The sequence below is a fragment of the Chionomys nivalis genome, chromosome 9, assembly GCF_950005125.1.
Source record: "Chionomys nivalis chromosome 9, mChiNiv1.1, whole genome shotgun sequence".
Classification (NCBI taxonomy): Eukaryota; Metazoa; Chordata; class Mammalia; order Rodentia; family Cricetidae; genus Chionomys; species Chionomys nivalis.
In genome coordinates this window covers 51,799,457-51,825,213 of record NC_080094.1, presented here as the reverse complement: position 1 = coordinate 51,825,213, position 25,757 = coordinate 51,799,457, and the positions used below count along the sequence as shown (strand labels likewise).

The following is a 25,757-nucleotide window of genomic DNA, read 5'->3' as shown; positions in this document are numbered from 1 at the left end:
TGTGATAAAGTGCCCAGTCTAGTCTAGGCAATGTTGACTTGTGCTCCCATTTTCCTGCAAAGACGAGTTGCTAAGCAAATGTGTATTGCTTTCCTCCTTCCACATTGACTTCATTCTATCTTCTTTGTGTGAAGTTCTGTTATTGGGGAAGAGGAAATCTTGTAGCTACCCAGTCTTCCTCTCCAGCGGGTGTTGCATGGGGGATAATATGCCCTGGAAGACCTGTGCGAAACATCCCTGAGTGTCTGTCTCTCTGTGTGGTCAGGAGCAAGGCGCATGGAGGTCAGACTCTCACATCAGAGCTGTGGGCTTTCCATCTGGATCCTTCATCTGATACAATTGGGGGGGGGGCAGTGGAGGCTTACTGCAGGTGCAGATTTAGAAGTTAGGAAGTAGAAAGGGAAACACCTTCCTTTAAATTCAGGTGCACACTGCAACCTTCATTGTTCTTTCACTACTGTTGTGGCTGGGTAGCTGCAATCCTCTAGTGCTTGAAACATCAAGTATTCTTCTTTTGAGTCTTGTTTTTATGAGAGGACTTAGGGTGCACTAGTGGTCACTGTCAATCCCCATCACGAGGCTGTAGATGGTCTGTTTCCTGATGCCCCAAGCCTCAATAAATGGAGGGAAAAGAAAAGTCCTATGCCCTTAACTACAAAGTGATGCCATTGATTTTCTTAGGGCTGCTTTACAAATTAGCACATACTAGGTGTCTAAGACAAAGGTGTGATTTGAAGAGTCCCAAAGTCAGAAACTGTGCCTGTGCAGGATTTGTTCTTGGAGACTGTATGGGAAGTAGTCCTGAAACAGAGGAGGTTGCTGACAAGGCCTGCTGGTCTATAGCTTTATGGATGGATCAGTCTAATCCTTGCCTTTTTCTATTCCATAGCACCTTCTCTGGATCTCTGCACAATATATTATTAGACAGTCTTGTATATAATCTTGTATGCTCTTATTTTGCTCTTTATCAAGTTGTAATTAACTTCTGTAAAAAAGACTCCTTCCAAATCAAATCTTATGCTGAGGTAGGATGAAATTATTATTATTATTATCATCATCATTATTACTAGGGTCTTGTTATATAGTCCAGACTGTCCTTGAACTCATGGCAATCCTTCTACCTCAGACTTCCAAGTACTGGGATTACAGATATGTGTGCCAACATACTAAGTTCAGAAATGAATTTTTTAGGTGTGACACACACACACACACACACACACACACATGATTATCACACAAGTTCATCTACGTGCTTGAGAAACATTTGGCTTCAAGACTATGCACTGGGAAAAATTGACATGAAATGGGAAATACAAGTGTTGTGGTCTGAGTTGTACCTTCTCTCCTTATTCATATGTTGAAACCCCAGTTCTTAGTAGCTCAAACTGTGACTGCATTTGGAAAAGGAACCTCTAAAGAACCAATTAAGTTAAAATGAGGACATTAAGTGAATTCTAACCCGATTCAACCAGTGTCTTTATAAGAAGAGATTTGAGCCACAAAGGGGGCACCAGGGGTGCTGGTATAGAGAGTCTGTGACCTGGCAGTGTTAGGTCACCCCAGGAGAAAAGTCTCTGTGGAAATCAACACTACCAATACTGATCCCAGGCTTCCCAGCTCTAGAAATACATCAAAAGTAATGGTCAAATATGTTGGACTACAAAAGAATAAAGCTACCTAGCATCACATCACATGACCAGTTTAGACTCTCACTCTCCAGGAACAGTTTCTGTGGAAAGAACCCGATTCCTTCTAGGAGAATAAGCAGTAACTTGAAATGAAGAAGCACAGATTTAGTGCTGAGGCCACAGCAGTTTGATTCCTCTACCCTGAGAAGTAGTAAGCAGACTTGAAAGGCTGAAGAGAAGGCACACATATGCTAAGGAGATCATCATATGCAAATGAAATGCAGTTCAAGCCCCCAAGCAGGGAGTTGAAACAGGCTGTAAATAAGCAGTTTCCACTTTGAGAGGAAGGGAGGACAGTGGGTCCCATCAACCCGAAGAGCATATTGACTTGGCAAACAGATTGCGCATTGACATTTCGCAGCGACCGCAGGAATGACAAAGGCAGTAAAATACCAGAGCCCAGGCTGAGCCCCAGAGCCACAGCGGTGTTGGCACCCCAGCCAGAGGCTTCACAGCGCAGCCTTGGCGAATGCTGCCCTTTCCAAACTTCCATGGAAATATTTTCCATCATTTTGACATTTCATTTAAAATGAAATATAGGAGATGTTAAAAATTCATGTTCGTGACAGGTATTATTTGTTTGACTTTGAAATATACAGTGAACACAGTGTTAATGAGGAGGGAGGGCAGTACCAGGGCTGTGTGCACGCATATTCATGGTGGCTTCCCGACTTCAGAAGAAAACAATTGCCGAATCAAAGAGGGCTGACCTTTTATGGGTTTGAAATCTGTGAGTATGTGCTTATGAATAATTGAATATGGAATAATAAAAAATGACCCCCTTTTGGGGTAGTTCAGGTAAAAAGCAAAATGCCATGGCTTTATCCCAGAAACACCAACCTCAATTATTTTTGAATTTGCATGAATTACATGAGTATCTCAGTTGAAACTTTACTAGGATATAGTGACATTAATTTGCCCAACTGCTAGCGTGCCAACAGCATGCCATCTGTGTAGTCCCTAGGTGTGTGGGAGCAAGCCTTCTTCCCATCGACCCATTATTCTCCCTTTAAGACTCCAGAAGGATATTTTGCTTTCTCAAACCTGACAGGTCCAGCATTGTGTATGTGTGAAGTCAGGGCTGGGGTGGCAGGGAGGGAAGGACTATTTTGTATGTCAGGTATGACCAACCTATGAGAAAGAACAAAAGAGCAAGTGGGACCTAGTTCACTGGTAACTGAGGTCAGGGAGCAGAGGTTCTTTGACTCAAAAAGCAGAAACAATATTTTATTATACCTTAAAAAAAAAAAAACCCAAACAAAGCATAGTGCTTTTGTGGAAATTTTGGAATTTTTCATCACATAGAAGTCTGCACATTACAACCCAGTGTTCTTAATGATTCTATTATAGAGTAAATAAGAGCTTCATTTGTGTATAGAACTTTCCAGAATGCTTGCCGTGTTCTGGGCAAAGGGTCTGGCAGGGAAGGAGAAGCCAGAAGTGATGGTGATGGATGAGTATGACAGAGAGGGTGGGTTCCTTCTCTTGTTTCTAAGAGAGGAGCAGCCCAGTGGGGTAGTCTTGAGAGATGCTTCCTAGCTCCTGGATGAGTTTGCAACAGGTGTGTGGCTTGTTTAAGAAAACAGCAGGTGTAAGGGTCCAAGGAAAGAAAACTTTTAAAGATAATCTCCCAGCAGCTACAAGGGAAGGAAACAAGCAGAGAAACCAACTCTGAGGCAAGTGTGGTGATATTCCTGAGGTCTGGACCCTACCCCTGACTCTGCCTTTTACTGAAGAATGGAGAGATTATGAGAGCTATTCTTTATTATCACTATTAGCTATTCAAGATTTCACACCAGTTACCTTATCCTTGGCTTCTGTCTGTGGAGAGCTGGATGTGGTAGAGGCTTCGAGGTCTGGGAATGGATATAGTGATCCGAAATTCTGCGTTTGCATACTGAACTATCTCTTATATCTGCATGCATGTTAAGGACATGATAATTGAGCATTAGTATGTGTGCGTTTCCATCTATGTAAGATTTTCTTTTTAAAATAGACACTTCCCAGGTACTTTGGCAGTAGAATGTAATCTCAATGAGAAGAGGAACTTGCCCTTATTCACCGCTACCCAGGAGAGTTAGATACAGCATCTACTACACAGGATGGGTAATAAGTAGTATTAAAATCAGCAACTTATTGCCAGTTAATGTCAAGGCCATTGAGCCTAATTTTAAGGCTGTAGACCAGATCCCCTAGACCAAGGGAGTGCCAGGAAGAACAGTAGGTTACCATGTCAACAGGTGGATCTGAATGGTTTTGCTTTTCATTTAGACTTTATGGCATTAAGTATATTCATTTGTCTTTATGTCAGCAAGATTAATACGGTGCAGTTTTCAAACCAAATAAAACCTTTTCCCAATGGACATGTGATTAAGAAGTACCAGAAAACATGAAGATGATAGACTGATCTATGCAAGCAAGGTAGCTGTACAAACACCACTAGTTCAGAGAAAGCCTAATTTAGGCTCCTTTCTTTTCATCCCTCCAGTCTTTGTTAAGTATCAAATTCCTGTGTCAAACACTTCACGTTTTCTTATTCTTCTTCATGCTTCCAGCATGTTCTGCAGCAAAATGAGGGTTTGACATACAAATTTAGTTTACACAACGTGCTTATATTCTGAAATCCTGTCAAGGATGTTGGGCTTTGAATTTGGAGTTGAAGAAGATGGAGGAGGAAGAGACCCTGGCTGCCTTCTATAACAGGTTTTAGAGCTGAGTACCCCATAATCTCCTGCTCTCTGCACTTTGACTGGTCGTGAGCCTCAGTGTTATCACCACTGACTGTAAAAGAAGCTTCTCTGTGGGATGGTGAGAGATGCTCTTATCTATGAGTATAAGAACTTAGGGGGCAATTTATTCCTGTGTCAATTTAACAATATAATAATCTTAGAATCTTCCCTAGGGTCTATGCCTTATCCAGCTGTGGGATTTTGACTCAGTTAACAAACCATACCAGGAATGAGTTCTATCTTTTGTAGCGGGTTTTAAATCCACTCAGAAAATGGTCATTCTCAAGTGAGTCATGCCTCTCTTGTACTAGTTAGTATATCTAAGCAGGTCAGTTGTTATTGCGGCATGTTGGGGTTCACAGCTGGGTAAGACTATTGATCATCTTTCTCCCCTGGCAATGAACATAGACCCTTACAGCATTATGAGAGATGACCAGTAGGGATAAAGTTTTCCGGTCAGGCCTGGCTTGAAAACTCCATGTTCTACGGCTCTTCACCAGTGTCTTACTACCAGGTTCTAATAGGCAAGCCAAGATCAACGGTGAGAGCCTATAATGCTTTTGGGTGTGTTTATGAGACCCCACTGACCAACATCTTAAAAAATAGATAACCCATACCTGTTGTTGGGCATTTTGCTCATGTTGTCTATGGGAGATATTATCCCTCTTCTATAAGGTAACTCTATTTAAACTTTTTTGGCATATGTATATGTATTTATTTTGGGAAGCTTCAGCAGTAGTAGGTCTCCGTAGGGCATTTTCAAGTTTTTAGTGTTAGTTATTCCTCTCCAAAATCTTATCTCTCCCTTGCCCTCTCATCCCTATACCATTTAACCTTTTTGTTCCATTATCCCCTTTACTGTAAGGAGATGTGTACTGAGAGGACTTTTATGGAGGTCTACAGCGCATCATCTTAAGGACATTCAAGCGAGAGGACTCAAGGAAGGCTAACAGAGACTAGTCATGAAGGGTGGCATGTGGTGAGGGGTGGATCATGAGAAGATAAAGAGTCCTAGAGCCATAAACTGTCAGACATCTACTGCTTCTGGTCTAAAGGGATGAATGCAAGACTCAATTAGGGGAACCTACATTAGGAATGGATGTGTGGAGGAGGCCTCTTGGAAGCAGCCTAGACTTCTGGTAAAGGGAGGCAGTCATTGCCTCAGATACCATTGGGAAAAACCTAGTGAGTAAGCACCTCTGTTTTATTCTCTGCCTCTCTGTCTTGCTTCCAAGGCTCCACGTTCAGCAGAACCAACTGGAAACTAGATGTGAGGAAGTCCATGCAACTTCATAACCTTGCAATATTCATCCAGACTGACCTGGTACTGAGTAGGATGGGCAAAGGTGGAATGTGACCAATGGTCAAACGAAAATAGTTGCCACATCCATGAGTCTGAGGTAGACTGAAACAGAGATTGGGTGGCCAGATTGTCCTTATGCTACTTGCCTGTGTGCAACACTTTCCAAGGTCACACCATCAAGCCACCTGCTATCCCTCTGCTCTTTAATCCCCCAATCACAAGGATTTTTGTTAAGAGAGAAACACTTGGGGTAGACAGAGCATTTATCCATTATTATCTCCGAACATCTTCACATGGACTGTGGAAAGTTAACGGTTAAGTATCTAATAATTGATTCTCCTGACCATTAAATATGAGATTTTGTTTCCTTGGCCCAGCAGAAAGGTGATTTTTGATAGAGAACAGCTGATTATGTACTCTAGCCACACACACCAGCGTGCTGATTATGTGAAATCTCATAAGGAATTACAGTCAATGCCAATCATTGTGCGAATGAAGGTCAAATTTTACATCTTCTATTGGGATCATCAGCAGTTTTAGCATAAATCTTTGAAGCACACAAATTAATATTGGGACACCTGTCAGTATTGAAGGGATCCGTGTGAAATTAAATGCCTGCGGACCAGACAAGGAGACGTGTGTGAAAGAAAGAACTCAGAGTCCCCAGGCACAAAGCGGTTTGTTTAGCTCCAGGACTGCAGGTAGTTGACTGTTTAAACGTGTCACATGCAGCTCAGGCAGTCGAGTCACAAAGACTACTTCCAAATTTTAAATCTTCAGTCAGTGAGCGGTTGTGGAGAAAGAATACCTTGCTGTGAGTGTACATATATACATGTTCACACAGTGCCAGAGCTCCGTTTAACCTTGGAGCTGGAAGGGTACATCTCCATGCAAATATCTGTATAGGGAACCACACACACAGACCACACACACCACACACACACACCACACACACACACATCACACACACATACATACCAGACACACCACACACACACCACACACACCACACACACACACACACCACACACCACACACCACACACACACACCACACACCACACACCACACACACATATCAGACACACCACACACACACACACCACACACACACACCACACACACACACCACACACATATCAGACACACCACACACACACACACACCACACACCACACACACATACATACCAGACACACCACACACACACCACACACACACCACACACACCACACACACCACACACACACATACCAGACCCACCACACACACACACCACACACACACACCACACACACCACACACACACACAGCACACACACACACACACCACACACACACACCACACACACCACACACACACATACCAGACACACCACACACATACACCACACACACCACACACACACACCACACACACCACACACACACACAAAATGTTAATTAAAAGCAATTCCTAGATTAAGAGAGTCTTGGGTTCAAAACCTTGCACATCATTTATTAGCTGTAAGGTTTTTCATTTCTTCTCCTTAAACATATTTTTAATTAAAATATAATTATATCACTTCCCCTTTCCATTTTCTTTCTTCCTTCTAAGCCTTCCCATGTGCTTCTCCACTCTGAAACTGATAGTTTTATCAATATTATTATTATTGTTAGTATTAATTATTATGTGTGCATAAATACAACTTGCTGAGTCCATTTTTTTTTTTTTTTGCTGTTTATAGGTATATGGCTTGAGGATAGACCATTTTGTATTGGGTAACCAATTAAGGGCCTTATCACTGGGAGAGGCTCATTCCTCCTCTCTCAGCATCGTTAGCTGTCTTTATCTAGTGAAATTTTCCTCCTTCCATGTCTATTGATATTGTCATTGTTCAGGTCTTGTTTGTTCAGCCATGTATAGGAGACACAGTCTCACAGCAGATTTTGTGTTATTCTGGCTCTGATAATCTTTCCACCACCTCTTCCCAGATGTTTCCTGAACCATAGAAGCAGGAGATGCTGCAGATACATCCATGGGACTTAAGGTCCCCACAATCTGTTGATCTCTGTATTGTGTCCAGTTGTGGTTTTCTGTGATGTCTCCATCTGCAGCAAAGAGAAGCTTCTTTGGTGGTGGATGGTAGCTATGCTGATCTGTGGTATAAGGATAAGATTTAGAATACAACCAGGAATCATGCTGGTTAGTAAAGTGGTAGTAGTGGATCTTCTTGTAAGATCCAGGACCTCACTAACGATGCATACATAGTTGGCTAGGTTTCCAGTACCAGCACAATGTATCTCTTGTTGAATGGGCTTAAAGTCCAGCTATACAGCTGTTGGTTACCACAATAAGGTGCCACTCATTGCACCTTTACAGATGTTTTGCCATGCTAGTTATTGTTGTGGTTCATAGGCGGCACATCTGGTAGGACTTTGATTGATTCCTTCCATCTGCAGCTCTCACAAACCTGCCCAGGACTATGGAAGCTAAACCACAGGAGGGAATTGTTCAGTTTAGACCTATTGCAAATCATCCTGCGCCCTAAGTGTTCAATGTCTGCAGCAATAGAGATTTTGCCTTTAATTCCTGAGAAGCCTCTGAAGGCAACATCAATAACCCATATTGTTTGGGGAGTCCTTCCAACTATCCTGCCCAAACCACTCTAAAGGAGGTTTCTTTTGCCTGGTACTGGGGTTTTGCAAGTGCGTGGCTCTCATGGGGAGTATTGTCAGCCCAAGTGGCATTTAAATCTATATTATATATGTCTTATATATATGTATAAATATAGTATAATTTTAGGTAAACATAAATAATATGATTTCTTGAGGTTTTATCAAACAGCCTTAGTATAATTTGCCTCTTCTCCTTCCTTCTCTTTCTGTGCTGGTCTCCCTTCCCGTTCCCTGGCTGGAACTCCCTCCCTAGTTTTCCATTTCCTTCTTCTTATCATCTGACTACTTCTTTTCTCCTCTCAACCTCTCATCACTTATGGCCTTTTCTTGGTTTCTGTAGCTACTTCATGCTGTATACTCACATTCAAGGATTTAGAGATAAGAACCCCAGATGAGAGAGAACACACAGTGTTTGTCTTTTTAGGTCTAGGTTATTTTACTCAGTACAATTGCTTCTAGCTCCATCCATTTACCTGTAGTCACTTTTCTTTACAGCTGAATAGTATTCCATTGTGCATGTGTATCACATTTTCATTATCCATTTATCCATTGAAGGTCATTTAGCTTGTTTTCATTTCCTAACTATCAACTAGAGAAACAGTGAACAGTGTTTGTTGAGTTAGATGCTGAGTCCCTTGGGTGTATATCAAGGAGTGGTATAATTGGGTTATGGTAGATTTAGTTTTTTTTTTTTTTTTTTTTTTTTTTTTGAGAATTCCCCATACTGATTTCCAGAGTGGCTGCACCATTTTTCATTTCTACCAACAGTGAATGAGGGGGGTCCTCCCTCCCCACAACATTGCCAGCATTTGTGGTTAGCTGTTTTGTTGATCTTAACTATTTTGACTGGGGTAAAATGAAATCTCAAAGTTGTTTTAACTTGCATTTCCCTGAAGATGCTAAAGGTGATGAGCACCTTGTTGTTGCTGTTGTTACTTCTCAGCATTGCTTTAGTCATGTGGGGTCTTTCCTGGTTTCATATGAATTTTAGGAGTATTTTTCTATTTCTGTGAAGAATACTGTGGGCATTTTGATTGGGATTGAATTGAATTTGCAAATTGCTTTTTGTAGGAAGGTTATTTTCATAATATTAAGTCTACTGACTCTTAAGTACAAGATCTCTTTTAATAGTCTGGTTTCTTTACCAATCTCTTTATGCAGAGATTAGAAGTTTTCCTTGTAGAGATTTTAGTCTCTTTGGTTAGCTTGGTTCCAAAGTATTTTATTGTCTTTGATGCTACTATAAATGGAGTGTGCTGTGATCTCCTTATGTGTGTGGCTGTTGTTAGTATATCGAAAGGCTACTGATTTTTGTAAGTTTATTTATTTTTATCTTGCCACTTCTCAGAAGTAGTTGTTTGTATCTAGAATTTTTCTGGTTGATTTGGGGGTCATCTTTTATGTATAATATAATACCATCTATAAATAGACATAATTTGGCTTCTTCTTTTCCTATTTTCCCCTGCTTATTTCCTTCTCTTGCTGTGTTGTTCCAGTTAGTGCTCCAAGCACAACACTAAAAAGAAGTTGGGGTAGTGGGTAGCCCTGTTTCATTCCCGATGTTAATGAGAGTTTTTCTTCATTTAAGAAAATGTTGACTGCGAGTTTGTCATATATACCCTTTATTATGTTGAGTAATTTCCCCTCCCCCAGTACTACACTTTCTAGATCTTTTTACCATGAAATCATGTTGGTTTTTGTTAAAGGCTTTTCCTGCACCTATTGAGAGGATAATATGATTTCTGTTTTTAAGTTCATTTGTGTCCCTGAGCTTTAAGTTAGAAAGCAAGGACAGCAATGCATAGTTAGATGTCTGAATGTGGACGGAGGCAGAGTTGAGTAACTGGGGCCATTGATGCAATTTATCCTACTGCAGGATAATGTGGTTTGATGGAACAATACACACCAAGCCCTCAGCACCTGGTGATCACCATTCCCAACTCTACTACAGCTAGAATTACCACAAGTTTAACTCACACTAGCTGGTTTGTGAGCTCTTTGTGAACTCACAGAATTTCTTACTTTGAAACAACAGATTTGGGTTAAAGCCTGGCTATGAAGTGCTTCCTGTCACTTCTCACTATATCACATGAGGAGAGGAGTGTTTGTGGGGGACCCGGACTGACTTTGGCTAAATAGTGACTCTCTGCTGACTCTCTGGTCTTGGATACAGAGTATACACTTCGTTTTTTAGCCGTGAAATGCGGGTAATTGTACTTATCATACTGGGTTTTTATAGTGCTCATAAAAGAAAATTATCCTCCATCTTTCTCAATGTCAGATTCTACGGATGTTTGTCAGTGCTCTATAGGTGTGAGCTATTATTCAAAAGTGTTTATTGAAAAATTAGAAAGGCAATTATACAAAAATTCTACTACACAGAGATAGTAACTAAACATTTTTATGAAAATATATGCACATATTTTCAAAATTAGAATGAGATGATTTGCCTATAAATCATTTTCCTCACCTTGTATGGCATGACAACCATTTCTTTTTTCATTTGCCTGTTGATAGACATTGGAGCTGTTTTTATGGCCTCACTATTGTGGATGGTGCTGAGATGAACACAGACTTGTGGGCTTCTCTTCAGACTCTTGATTTTGTTTCCTTTGTATATACACATAAGTGGCATTTTCAGGTAACACAGAGTTCTATCTTAACATTTTGAGGCCACACCCTACTATTTTTCATAATGTTTGCACCACCATATTTCTACTAGGTTCATGGGCTGCTTCCTTCACAATCATGCCCACATTGTTGTCTTTCAGCTAACAGCTATTCCAGCAGGTATGGAGTCCTATCTCATTGTGCTTTTACTTTCCTGATGACTGATGGTGTCGAGCACCTGTTCACAAACCCGTTGCCCATTATCATGTTTTATTATTTGGAAAAAATATGTTTACACTTGTTGCCCATTTTTAAAAAAAAGTTTACTCTTTGTTATCGAATTATTTTAGATATTAATTCCTTCCAGATAAACAGTTTGGGAATATTTTCTTCCACTGTACAAAGCTCTCTTTTTGCTTTGTGCATCGATTCATTTGCTATGCAGAATTTTCTTTTTTTTATGTAAACCCACTTGCTTGCTTTTGCTATTGCTGCTTATACTTTGCTGTCTTATGCTCCCTCCAAAACATCCCGAGAAACCTTGCCAAGATCAGATTAAGATTATCCCGATGTTTTCTAACTCACTGCATAAAATCAGACTGGAAAATTGTTCCTCCATAACAGAGGAAAGCCCTTTCACTTTTGACAACATGAAGGATGTTTGAGGGTATTACGCTGAGCAAAACAAGTCAGACAAATCCAATACTTAAATATGGGGTCTGAATTCACAGAAACAGAAAATAGAGCAATGGTTTCTGGGGTTTGGATCAGGGAAATAGGGGGATTTTGTGTGAAAGTCTGAAATGTTCTTTAGAAGGATTAACAATTCCTGGGGATTATTGCTAATTACATGCTAATATGCAGCATGATGACCACTGTTAATAATGGTACATTGTATCTGTGACATTTGCTGAGAGTAAATCTTCAGTGTTCTTAATGCATAGACACACACATACAGAGAGACAAACACATATAAACACATACAGGCAAAGAAACCGAGACACAGACACACAGGGAAACAAGCACATCTACAAACATACACAGACGTACAGAGACACACAGAAACACATACACAGACACACACAGTCACACACACACACATACACGTAGATACACATATAGGTCCCCCAGAAATGCATACACAGAGACAAGTATGTACAGAGGCATGCACACACAGTCATGGATACACCACACACACACACACACACACACACACACACACACACACACACATGGATACAGATATCCATGCATATATGCACACCCAAATGAAATAAAACAAGCATATAGTACCTGGGTGAGGTGTCAGTTGTGTGAATTAACTTGACTGTGGTAATCACTTCACAGTGTTGTGTATCTTACAACACTGTGTTGCACATCTTCAACTTCAAATGTCACTATGCCTCAATAAAGTTGGAAATAATGACATTTCTCTAGGTGAATAAATAAAGATCTACAATAACACATTTATACATTTTTGTCTTTTTTGGGTGGGCTATGTTTTTGCCCACCTCTCTTCCATGGACCTTCTCACATTTTCTCTTTCATTTGATCTTGGCCCCTGGAACCTGCTTCTTCAGGGTCCTTTATCCTCCATAGAGAGGAGGCAGAAACACTTGTACTGCCCGGCTTGAAGGCCAGCTCCTCTGGTTTCTTGACCAAGCTGTTGGGTGGAATTGGCAGTAGATTATGCCAGGTTATGTTTTCTCTGGGTCTAGCATATTCTTGGACAGGTGAATTGGGTTATTAATTTTTAAAGTATTTTGCCATACAGTAGAAAGGCTATTTAATCTGCTGTCTTTTTTTTAAAAACAGAGATAGGTTTCTAGAAGCTAATATTTTTATAGAAGGTCCCCAGCCATTTCAGTGCTGTTTACAATATCAGTCATCAACTGCTCATATTCTCAATTTTCTCCTTGGCATAGGTAATTCCTTCTTTCGTTTTCCATCAAACACCTCTTTGTTTCTGTGAACATACTATGTGAATATTCTAACTATTCTAGTTCTACACTCCTCCCTCTCAACCACACATTAGAAAATGATGCAGAAACAAAGTCCAGATGATTATAACACAGCTATTTTCAGAGGTATTTATATTTTAAAATGGTCACTTTAAACAAAAAGCTCCCAGAAGCAAAGAGATTCTATGATGGTAAAAGGATGACATATGGGGTCACAAGAAGGTTTGTGTCTTCATCTGTAATGTTTGAAGCAGGGTTAGATAACTCTGCATCCTTGGTCCAGAGAAAGAGCACGTACAGCTCAAATTCACCCATTAGCAGGTAGAAAATAGGTGTAATAGTTGGTATCAGATATTTTAGCTTCTACAGGGGTCAGCATAATGACTTTGCAATTCTATCAAACGTTAATTCAGTTTCCTCCAAAAATTAACATTTTATTAATCAACTGTTGTAGATTTGAAGGATTAGACTACAGTCCTTCCTTTAGAACTGTTTAAGCAAAGGCAGAAAGACTCAAAGGGTATAGCATGACCTTTTTCCCAGCAGACCATGATGTCCTAATCTACTTTAAACACATGATATATTTGGCTCTCTCCTCCCACTGTGACTCGGAAGAGCTTTTCAGCTGCCTGGATCATGTGACACAAATGGCCTTTTGTTGTGAAGACCTTGCTTCCTCATTAACTTTGGACACCTCTTCTGGTAGAGGTCATTGGTCATGTGATAGAGAGAAAGAATTGTACCCCATCCAGCTCATCTTTCCTGTGGCTTCCATCCAGGTAGGTTAGATATGGTTCTGCTCAGTTAAAATCAGCCCTCATCAAATGATTTTGAGTAGCAACTGTATGCTCAGCACTGAGGTTGGACATGAAATGCAGAAGTGAATCAGGTAGATCAGGATTCCTGCTCTCATGCACTGGAGTCAGGAGGATTGACGTTAAACAAACCATGGCATCCAGAGCCTATTTGAGTGACATCAAAGTTATCACTGCAGATCCCACACCTAGGAGAGGAGACAGATGTCAATCTAGAGCTGTCACTTCATCTTGGCCCAGATTAACATGCAATAAGACTACTGTGTCTATTTTCTAAAAAAAAGAGAAAATTAAATTTAACAAACATTTATTGATTAGGTACCTAAACCCTGAGGGGTTAGGACTAAGGAGAAAGGAGGAGTGGGAGCCAAAGATTAGTAGAATATAATGTCTGATCTCAGAAGGTGTAGGACCCAGGAGCAGGGTCAGATGACACAATCATAGAAGCAGAATGCACAATGTTGTCTAAGAATGGCAAACATAACAAATGAATAATATGGGAAGAACCTATGATTGAGAGGCCATAGGGTTTAGTGGAGGAAGGGATACTAAGATGCTCTCAGCGTTTTAACTGAGGGAATAGAAAAGAATTTTTGTTGTAAGTATAGCACGAGAAGAGGCACAGATGTTGAGCATCTTGGTTTTGGGTACCAGTTAGTAGTCCAAAGAGGAACTATAGCTAATGGAGAAAAGTGAGATGGAACTGAAAAGAAGTGAAGGGTCTCACACAAAAGGATGTTATCTGAGATAAGGAGCTCATATTTAATCTGGTTGGCAAGTTTTCTTGGAATAAAGGTACAGTATCTGTCTATGTCCTGGGCACAGTTCCTATGGCAGGATATAGAGTTAGTGGAAACAGGGAGAGAGTAGGGTGAGATGGTAAATTGGAGCCTGTTCAAGAGTTGTGAGTGGTAAGAAGTGAACAGAAAGTGTTCCTGTAGACATTACAGGTCATGGAATTTAGCTTTAGGATAATCTTTCCCATATTCCAAGATGACTATGAGAGTTTGAGCCTTGGCAACTGAGAAAGATGTATGTAGTGGACACTTCCCATCTTGCCTTTTTTTTTCTTTCCTGTGCTCACAGTTGGAAATCATGTGCTCAGGCCCCCTTATTTCATGCTTATTGCTGAGACAATTTTTTTCAGGCATCTTCCTAGATCACTGAGTTACTTCCTTCCAGCACATTACTCTGATGTACCACAAAGAGGAGAGTAATTTTGGTTTGAACATGAAGATATGGTGGAACCATTCCATCTTTGGTAGAGAGGTAGAAATTAAGAGTAAATATTCTGAAATTGGTTGAGGTCTATTGGTGCCCCTTAAAGCTTAGAGAATATCACACCTAAAAAGAAACCTACTTCTTTAGCTGTGGAATAAGAGATGAGGTAATTGCTCACTAAGACAAATGATAATGAGGTTTTCAACTTGAATGGATGAGTTGGGATGTCAATGGAAAACCAGGGATGGAGGAGGTGGTGAAGCCAGAACCTCAAGGTCCAACTCTTCTTAGCAAGTCTGAGGGAGGATTGAAGCAGAGTGATGGGGTGGGGTTCAGGACAGAATAGTGAGAAATGTTGGTGTAGAAGCTGAAGAGAGTTTCAAGAAATAATATTTGGGTAAGAGGTTCAATTTTGCATTAAAGTTGGGAATAATATCTAAGAGAATTTCGGCTGAACATTTTTTGAAGTGATGGTGGCAAGATTCAGTGTGTGGTGTGGTGTTTGAATGAAAATGCCCCTCCAGGCACATATATTTGAATACTTTGTCCCCAATAGGTGGACCTATTTGGGAAGGATTACAAGAGGTGGCCTTGTTGGAGGAGATATGCCGGTGGGGATCAACTTTCAGGTTGCAACCCTCCCCCCATTCTTACTTAGCTCTTTGTCCTGTGCTTGTGGATCAGGACTTAAACTCTCAGCTGCTGCTCCAGCACCATGCCTGCCTGCCTGTTGTCGTGATCCTTGCCATGATGGCCATGGACACTAATTCTCTGAAATAGTAAGCTCCAAATAAACCCTTTCTTCTGTAAACTGCCTCTGCCATGGTGTTTTTATTGCAGAAATAGAAAAGGAACTAAGACACCAGGAATCAAGGAAACAAAGCTGCTGAGGAATCAGAAGTAATAGGTTTAAATAGCAGAGGGTATTACCAACTATCAGCAGAAGACTTGGAGTGTGGAGTGAGCAGCTTGTCTGAGCATCATTGGAGGTGGTTTATGTGGGGATTGTGAGACACCAGAGCGTCTTTAGCATGAGGGAGCAGAGGATGCTGAGAGGGAGGGTTGCAAATGTTGAGCAGGAAAAGGAGCTGCTGCATTCTTTCTGCAGGGATCAGGAAGTACATAGGGATCTGATGTTTTCTGAGAATGGAGAGGCCTTGAACCAATGGGATTTGTTGCTAAGAATGGGAAGTCCTGACCCAGGAGTCCTTTTTCTTAATCTCATCTTCATTCAAGATTTCCAGTTTACCAAACTCTTCCTTCCCTCTTGGGTTGGGGCAGGGATCCCTTAGTTCTCTCTCACTCAGAAAATCTCCACAGCTCCTTAGTACCGGGCCTCTGCTTCTCAAGCCTCACCTGCAGGTCCCGGCTCTCAATCCAGACAGCAATGCCTTTTAATATTCCACACTCAGAAAGTTGCAAAGCATGGCAAAGTTACAGACCTGGGTTTCATTCAGGCTATGTGGGATTCCTTTAGGTAAGTTGCAATTCAAATAATATAAAATTAACTATTTTAATGTATGGTTATGGTTTAAATCTTAAATGTCTCCCATAGGCCCTTGTTCTTAGCTGGTGGAGTTAATTTAGAAGGTAAGGAAGCCTTTCAAGGTGGGGCCTGGCTGGAAGAAGTAGAACCTTCAGGTGGGTTCATGAGTGAACAATTATCCTGGATTACTTCCTTCATTCTCTCTGCTTGCTGGTTAGCCATGAAGTAAATCGCTTTCTGCCACTAAAAACTCCTTGCCACCAAGACGTCATGGCTAAGCACTTGGGAGCAAATGAACGTGGATGGAACCCCTTGAAATCATGAACCAAAATAAATCCCTCTACCTTTTAAGCTGTTCTGTTCAGTGTCTTGTCACAATGGTGCTAAAGAAACTAAATTTAGTACACTCACATTGCAGTACAATCACGACAGCTATGCAGTCCATAAATATTTTTATCACGTCAAAAGGAAACCCTCTTTTCACTTTATATTGCCATGGCCAGCCCCTCAGTCCCCTAAATGCCTCTAGCCTGGTTCCAGTCAGCATGAATGTGGTCTGGCTGAATCTTTCATATGTCTCTTCATTCTACCTTCTTAGAGGGTTTTCAAGGTTCATCTACACTGTAGCCATACTGGCTATATTGCAACCCTTTAGGGTTGCATAATATTCCTTGTTTATACTTTCTACACTTTGCTGATACATTTGTCTATTGATGGACATTTGAGCTATTTCCCTTTGCTGGCTGCAGCAAATGCTAGAAGGAACACTCATGCATAAATACTTGAGTACTGATCTCCATTCTTTATCCTACATGCATAAGTAGAGTTGCTGGATTATATGACAATTTTATGTTTAGTTTTAGAGGAATTTTGAACCCACTTTCCACAATGGCAGTGCCATTTTTATATTTACTTCAGCAAGAGGGCCTCAGTTTCTTAAATTTCTACATCCTCATTGAAACTTATTTTCCATTATTTTTTATATTATAGATACCCTAATGGGTGTAAAATTGAATCTCACTGTGTTTTTTACTGCATTTCTCTAAATCTTGTTAAATACTGCACATTTTTATTATGCTTTGTGACAATTTACATGTCTTCTTTGGATAAACTTACTATTTTTTCTGCTTATTAATGTTTTTTTCATTTTCATTGCTAGGTAATTAGCGTTTCAAAAAGCTAATTTTTAGATGTGTTTTAGATATATATTTGAAAATATTTTCTTATATATTTATGTCTTTTTATAACTTCAAAAAAATCTCTTGATGCACAAAAGAGTATTTCTCTCTCTCTCTCTCTCTCTCTCTCTCTCTCTCTCTCTCTTCTTTCTTTCTTTGTGTGTGTGTGTCTCTGTTTTATGTAAGTGGGTGTAGAACCCATAAATTGATATCAGGTGCATTCTACTATCTTTCTCTACTTTTTTTTTTTTTTGTCAGAGTCTCTCAGTAAAACTGGAGTTTTCTGTTTCAATTGTCTGGCCACTGAGTCAAGTCCCTGGGGTCTGCGTGTCTGCAGCCTCTCTCACTGAGGTTATAGACATGTGTCATCATGTCCGCTTTTATGTGAGTGCTGGAGGTCTCACGCAGTCCTCATGCTTGTGTGACAAGCACTTTCCAAACTGGGCTCTCTTCCATATCTTCTAGACTTCTGTTTTTTTCTCTTAAGGGTTTAATAGCATTAGTTAATATATTTAGAAGTTTATGTTTAGCTTTAGTTGATCATTGTGAAATACATTTTTTATAAGACTGGGGCCCAACTTTATTCTTTTATATATGGACATACCATTGTCCCAGTAGGGCATGTTTAATTTTATTTGATATGAAATGTGATATTAAGTTCTCTTGATGTGATTTTCTTAAGCAACCACTAGATTCTTTAGTAGCGGGGAGGAGAATTAGAATTAAGTTGTTATGTAGAAACCTGGTTTTATAGGTGTGCTGGATTGTCAACATGAAATTGAAAGTACAGCGTATTGACACCATGCTAACTCACCAGGAAAACCCAGGGGCTCCTCTCCAACTTATCAGTTACTCCTTTTTTTATTTATTAAAAATTTCCACTTCCTTCCCTCCTCCCATTTCCCTCCATCCCCCCCCCCCCCCCCGTTTTAAGAGAAGGCAGGGTACCCTGCCCTGTGGGAAGTCCAAGGTCCTCCCCCCTCTATCTAGGTCTAGGAAGGTGAGCATCCAAACAGACTAGGCTCCCACAAAGCCAGTTCATGCAGTAGAATCAAAACCCAGTGCCATTGTCATTGGCTTCTCAGTCAGCCTTCATTGTCAGCCACATTCAGAGAGTCTGGTTTGATCACATGCTCGTTCAGTCCCAGTCCAGCTGGCCTTGGTGAGCTCCATTAGATCAGTCACACTGTCTCAGTGGGTGGACATATCAGTTACTCGTGGTCCAATCAGTTACTCTTTCAACTGTACAGAAAGGGAGAAGTAGCGAAGGTATGTGCAAATAACCTGCTAGGGTCTTGGGGACTGGGGTTTTAGTTCTGTAATCATGAAGTAGGGGGTAGTCATTTCGTTGGTCTTGTTTATGTCTTTGTTTATAGTGAATTCATCCCAGTGCTCTTGGGAGACAGCAGCCAGAGGAACATAAGTTCCATGTCAGCCTAGGAGGTACAGTAAGCTACTACCACATCTATAGCAAAACAAGGAGCTTCTCTGGCCAAATACCCAACAAGAAACAGTTAAGGGAGGAAGGACTTGAAAGGTTTATCTGGTTTACAGTTTGAAGAGATCATTTCATCATGGCCGACAAAGCATGCTAGCAGGAGGGGAACCCGTGGCGTCAGAAGCTGGAGGGTGGCCAGTCACATTGCACCTGTAATCAGGAAGTAGAACATGGACAGGAAGTGGGACCAGGCTGTAGAACCTCAAAGCCTGCCTTCAGTGACCTACTTCCTCTATCAAGGCTCCACCTCTTACAGGCCCCTCTTATAGGTTTCCATATAACATTACTAGCTGAGGCCAAGTGTTCAAACATGAGAGCCTATGGGGATATTTGAGATAAAATGAAGCAAAATGATACAAAACCACACTAGTGCCTTTTACTTCTCAAATGACATCAACTGTCCTTATGTAAACACAGTGGCCCCAGCTCCTTTCTCTTCTTTTTTGAGACAGGGTCTCACATTGTAGCTCTGGCTGGCCTAGAACTTGTTTTGTAGATTATGCTGGGCTTGAACTCAGAGACCCATCTCAAGTGCTGGGATTAAAAGTGGGGACAGCCATCACCCAGCTCTAAAGCTTCTCACAGTGTCATCCCCCGACCCCCGCTGCCTGCTCCCCCCCCCCCCCCCGCTGCCTGCTCCATTGAGCCCATTCCCACAGTCACACACCTCTCTCTTTTCTTCCGATCCTTGGAGGATTTTTGAAGCTGTGACTTTCTCATTTGGAACTGGGAAGCTTTGCTTGATTGTTGTATAGGTTTTAAAATGAGCATCTTTTTCTGGTGTAGAAGAAAGGCTGAAAATAAAAACTTCCCTGAAGCTTGGATCAAACCCAAACCCTATAGACCTATACTAAAAATCCAAAACCAAAACCCAAACAAGCTTTACACCAAATGGATAGGCAGCCAGGACTGGGAAACTTTAAATTCTTCAATTTACTATCCAAATCCTGCAAGTTTATAGAAAGCTATTTGTATGAACAATGTTTATCCACTTCATTTGTGAACTAATGATGGTCTTGGTGTGTATTTTTCTTCTTTGAGCTTGGGAAACTGAAACCAGTATGTATTACTATCTTTAGAAATGTAGCAATATCTAGTAGGCTTTAAAAACCATCATTAAGCTAAGCTAGCAATATTATGCATGTGTATTCATCCCCCAAGGAGGTATCCATCTGTCAAATGCTACAGTGACTAGATTTATGGGGTGTGTTCACTTGTCTACACTTTCACGAAAGGGCGTCCCACTTAACACCTTTCCTTTGACAACCCATATCATATAAAATTGCATGCCAGTGCAAGAATCTAGAAGACAACCATCTTGAGGCAGTGCGGTTGGTTGGTTATCTCAGCCAAAGAGGATTAGAAACCTGACATGTCTGGACTCGCATTCACTAACCCGACAATTCTGCATCTCTCCCATCTGGAGGGTGGAAAGTGTTCTTTTATCTTATTCTCAACTGCACAGCCTTTTTATGATCTTTCCCTTCCCATGGACATGGTCCCTTTGAGCCCTCTGGGTCTTGCATCACAGGATGGCTGCGTTTTCAGAGATAAAGGCAAGGAAACAAATGCCATCAGTGCTTTCTCTAAGCTCTCCGTAAATGGATTTACATGCAGCAGCCATGGAACAAACTGAAACAGTAATTGACCCCTGTGACCACCTCTTATTATTCAAGGTGCAGTAATCTCCAGGGGCCTCATTCATCTCTTTGCTTGAGTCTTAGCTGACTGCAGAATAATTACAGGGAATTCAAGTTAAGACTAAGAAAGATTTGTCCCTGGCCGAAGGGTACTGGCTTAATAAAACTCAACACACTTATAATTAGTATAAGCCAACTACAAGTAACCTCATGTTTAAATGCAAATTATTAAAACACCTATTACCAAATAAGAAAAAAAACCTTAAAAAATATTAGTGATTCCAAGCACACGATTGTGTGGTGAACTTGAAAAGCTTGATGCTAATTATGTGCTTCACTGAATTAAAATGAATTGGTGTTATTAATAAAGACTCAAATGATCCGCCCTGCCAGCCCAACCTTTCACCACTTCGAATTTCATTAGAAATGAACTTTTCAATTAAGATCTGTCTCCCCACAGTCACCAAATTGAGTTTTCCAGACTTATGATTCAGGCAAAGAAGCTTAAGGAAAATGGTAAGTGTTGAGGGAGCAAGGAGGGGTGATGGGTCACACCCAATTTGCCATGACAACTTGCCAGTCTCAGATACAATATTTCAACTTGTTTCAGAGTAAAGCAGCTCCTTATCTAGGTCTCTGACATTGAATAATTTATTCACTGAAATGGTTCAATTTAAGGAGAAGTGAATGAAGATGTTTACACTGGTGGCAGAGCTCTAAAATAATATTTGCAGCCAAAAATCGAAATGGCTGTCATTAACAGCAGGAAAAGATGGGGATCAAATGTCTGAACATGTATTATTTCCAACTTAGATGGTCCTCTGAAGAGCTTTCCTATGAAAATAAGACCATGTTCAATTTGAAATTCTTTCTTGAAACTAGATTGATTTGCTAATGCTTAACATATCAATAATTTCATGAATAAACCAAGGTTTAATTTGAGGATTTCAGGCACAATTCACCGTTTCTTTAAAAAAAATAAAGATTTGGGAGAGTGTTTACCCTGATTTGGCAATGTGTTTCACTAGAGTGCAATGGTTCTGTTCTCACTGCCTCCCTTTCTCCTTTTGGGCTCATCTTGCCAGTCTCCTCACAGTCGTATAGGAATTGCCATGCCTGAACGGGTCATTTTTTATTAATTTATGGGCCAATGTCTGTGCCTTGTCCAATATTGCTGGCCCCTCCCCCTCCCATTGGATTGTTTATCTTTATATTTCCCCCTTTCATCTCACTTTGTGTGCTTTTCATCTCAGTAGGAATTGACCCCTAAGACAGTAGCTGGTAAGCTCCAGGTAAGTTCCTCCAGGGTGGAGGCCTGTCCTCTGTGTTTGCTGTTGTATTCTGGTGGCACACAGTGACTGCGTGATGACATGATGGTTCTGCCCATGTCAGTGGGTCAGCCTTTAATCCACAAGCCCTCTGCACTCTGTCTCTACCACAGCATAGCACGCAGTCATCCCCACTGCCGGGCCGTGCTTGTAGTGATTTCCCCACTGACCGTGCTCTCCACTACCCTGGGGAGCTCCGTGCCTTCCATATTATTTCAGGCTGATGCCTCTTGACAACCGTTTGGTGTTTGTTCTGAGGTCTGCGGGCAGTCCAGACCCTTTGCCTGAGATCTGTAGTTGTGCCTAGTTCTTGAGGTCCTTATGCTGCAGTGGGGCCCTGCATTAGAGGTCTAGCTGGTTCTTACCCCTGGCCCTCAGTGCCCTTCCTTCACTACTGCTTATCTTTGGCCTCTTCACTAGATGGGCAATGACTTCATGGAGATGGTCAGGTTCAAACGTAGGACCTTCCTTCCCTCTTATTTCCTAAGCTGGCCTTCATTCTTTCCCAGGTAGTTCAGCAGCCTCTACAGAGAAAATGGGTGTTTGGTGCTATTTATTTAAAAAAAAAAAATCAGAGGTGGAGGTGGAGGTGGAGTGGGGTGGTCCCTGTCACAATCTGATCCCAGATGTCTCTCTACCGACCTCTCTTCCCAACTATATATATATATGTGTTTCATATATATATACCATCGTTTTTAAGAAAGGCTCACTTTTGGTTTGGCCATAATGCTCTACTACATGGGAACAATAGGGGAAAAAAATGAGAAAAATCGTTTGGTAATCTGTACTTTCCCTGTCAGAGCGACCTTCCTTTCCGTGGTTCACATTACTGAGCTTTCACTGTTTGAGCTGCTCTTCCACTTTTAAATCTAAAAAGGCCCTTTCCTGTCAAATCTGATTTAAGGGGTTAATAGAAGACTGTGACTGTACATAGAATGTTGACACCCAAACAGGCTACTTGAGAGGGGTGACCTTAAGTGTGGACTCTGAGATAATTAGCAGGAGGGAATTGACAGAAGCCAACTGTCCACGATAGCACAGGGTTGCAGTCAAAGGGAGGTTCAGAACTTGAGCAGACAGGCTGATCAAAGCAGACGCTTTCCAAGGGGTCTAAGTTTTTTTTTTTTTTTTGGAAATCACTGGGGCACCTGTCATTCCTGTCATGGTTATTCTGTGGGTATTTAACGAGTAGCCACTGCATCATCTTTACTGTCCTAGAGCTGGTGATGTGGAGAAAAGGGACAGGGTCTTTAGGGTAGAGCTAAGAGCACAGGTGACAGCAGAGACCAAAAGGGAACTGTGTCTGGGGGATTTAGTTCCAGATGGGTAGTTATGACACATGCACACGCACATTAATTATATAAAACTATATACACACATGTACAAACACACACACCTGTCACTGCTCAGTAGGGTTTACTTCTTTGTTACAGATGTTAGAACTGATGCTGCAAACAATCAGTTTTGTTAGTGGTCTTGGAGAAGGGGATTGGCCATTGGTTTGGAAGAATGCAGAGCTTGAGTGTGATACCCTATGTATTAACCCGCCATTCTGTGTGTTATCTTCTCGGCACAGTGCTTATGGGAGAAGAACCTGAGCCTGGGACCACACCATCGTTCCCAAGGAGATGTCCCCTTTCTATAATCCATGTGATGAGAGCTATCGCAATGCTTTGTGCTTCCCTTCCCACCTTTCTGTGACACTTTGTCAACCGGCATCTGAATTAGCCTCTGCAGTTCCACTCTAATTATCTTAAATGAAAGCAAGGGAAATGTGTAATTATTAGGTGAAAAGGCATGCTGCTCTTAGAAGAAAGCTGTTGTGGGGAAACAGAGTTGCTACTTTAGTAAATTTCAAGTGGAATCATTTTTATAATTGTTCTTTATCAATAAAAAATCAGGAGCCAGATATCAGGGTAAGAACTTGAGTGATCAGAGAAGCACTGGAGACATCACCAGTGACCTCCTCCTTCTCCTCCTTCTTCTCTCTCTCTCTCTCTCTCTCTCTCTCTCTCTCTCTCTCTCCAACCTCAATCCAAAAAGAACTTAGAATCTATCTAAGCTCCTCCCTCTACTTCCTGTGTCTCTCTATATGTCCTTGGTCCTCCAAAACCTCTATGACTAATTTTGGTCAGCTAGTGCCTAGTTGCACCCTCTGATTCAAAATAAACTTTATCGTCAGGCTCAGGAATATCAGAGTGCTATCAAAATATCCCACAGCATCAAGGAATAACTTTCCCCCTTGTTCCTAAAACGCAATATCATCACAGAATACAAATAAAGAAAACAGAGTGAAAATTACCTGTAATCCCTCCATCCTGACGTAATAGTTGCTAATGACATTTTGTCTGTCCAGCCTTTGCCCCATGAACATATTGACACATAGTCAATAGTAGTGGGTATATACTAAGTATGTTATTCTATAAACGGCCTATGTGTTTATATCATCAGTTAGCATTATCTTTTATATGCTCAAGCTAAACTTGTCTAGTCTCTAAAACCCTTCAGCATCAACTTTTCATCTGTCTCGTTATCTGTGAGCCAATCTTTTGTCTCAGAACTTTAACTGAAGTATTTTTTTAAAAACTCGAAGATACATTTAATCCCAGGAATCAGTCTGGATCATTGCCCTGCTGTGGAAAAAGTCAGCGGAATGTCTCCACCTCCTAGGTACATAGGTCAGTCATTCCATGTTGCTTCACCATTATCAACATATCTGGAGTGACATGGATTTGACTGCCACTGGATTGACATGCCTACACTTTGGGAGAATAATTGACCATGGAGAAGTGGTTTCTAGACTCATGAATGCTATCTTAGGAATGATTTCAGAGGATGCTCTTTGATAGAAGGGAGGGAAATAGTTTCCTTTTTATATTCAACTGAACTTGTACCATGAGCCTGAGTCCTTGCACAGAGAAAGAGAGAGAGAGAGAGAGAGAGAGAGAGAGAGAGAGAGAGAGAGAGAGAAAGGGAGAGAGAGGAAGAAGGAGAAGGAGATGAAGAAAAGAAGAAGAAGATGAAGAAGAAGAAGAAAGGAAGAAAGAACGAATTGCAAGTTTGGGTTTTAGAAGTAGGTTCCAACATGCAGACTGGGGTGTGAGATCTTTACAGGCAGCTAATAACAGGCAAAGACAAGAGGAGAAGAGGAAAAAGTATGATTTGTGGAAAGAGATTGTTTAAGTGAAGCAGGTCTGAGAAACTCTCAGCCACACCTCACCCCCCTGGGGTGGAGGGGGGAGAGCAAGCTCCAGAGTGGGTATTGTCCACTAGTATTGTCTATTTGGGGCTGAAATAGTCAGTTTATTGTACACGTGTCTCATCTGACCACTGGAAGTAGGTTACTCCAAGGAAGGGCACAGTCTTGTGAGGTGCTCTCTGTAGCTTAGGTATAGCCTAGAGGAATTCCCACTCTCTACTCCCCAAAGCTGTTCACAAACCCTTCCTTGGAGAGGAAATCTTGAGTGTTTTACCCATGGTTTACTGATGTCAGTCTCATCTCTAGAGTCTCCAGGGCAACAGAACTTTGCTCTGATGGAAATGTAAAAGGGAAGTGCTAATGGCGTAAATCATAGTTGCACTTGGTTTTGGGTTACAAATGGGCATTGTCTCATTATTCAACTCTTTATCACCTTCAGGGACT

General features: G+C 41.2%; 1 pseudogene; it reads right to left on the bottom strand.

Annotated features, from left to right (window-relative positions):
• LOC130880987 (nucleolin-like) overlaps nt 1–24,431 on the bottom strand; it is a 43,807-nt pseudogene extending 19,376 nt beyond the window's left edge.
• Between the last annotated feature and the right edge of the window lie 1,326 nt (nt 24,432–25,757).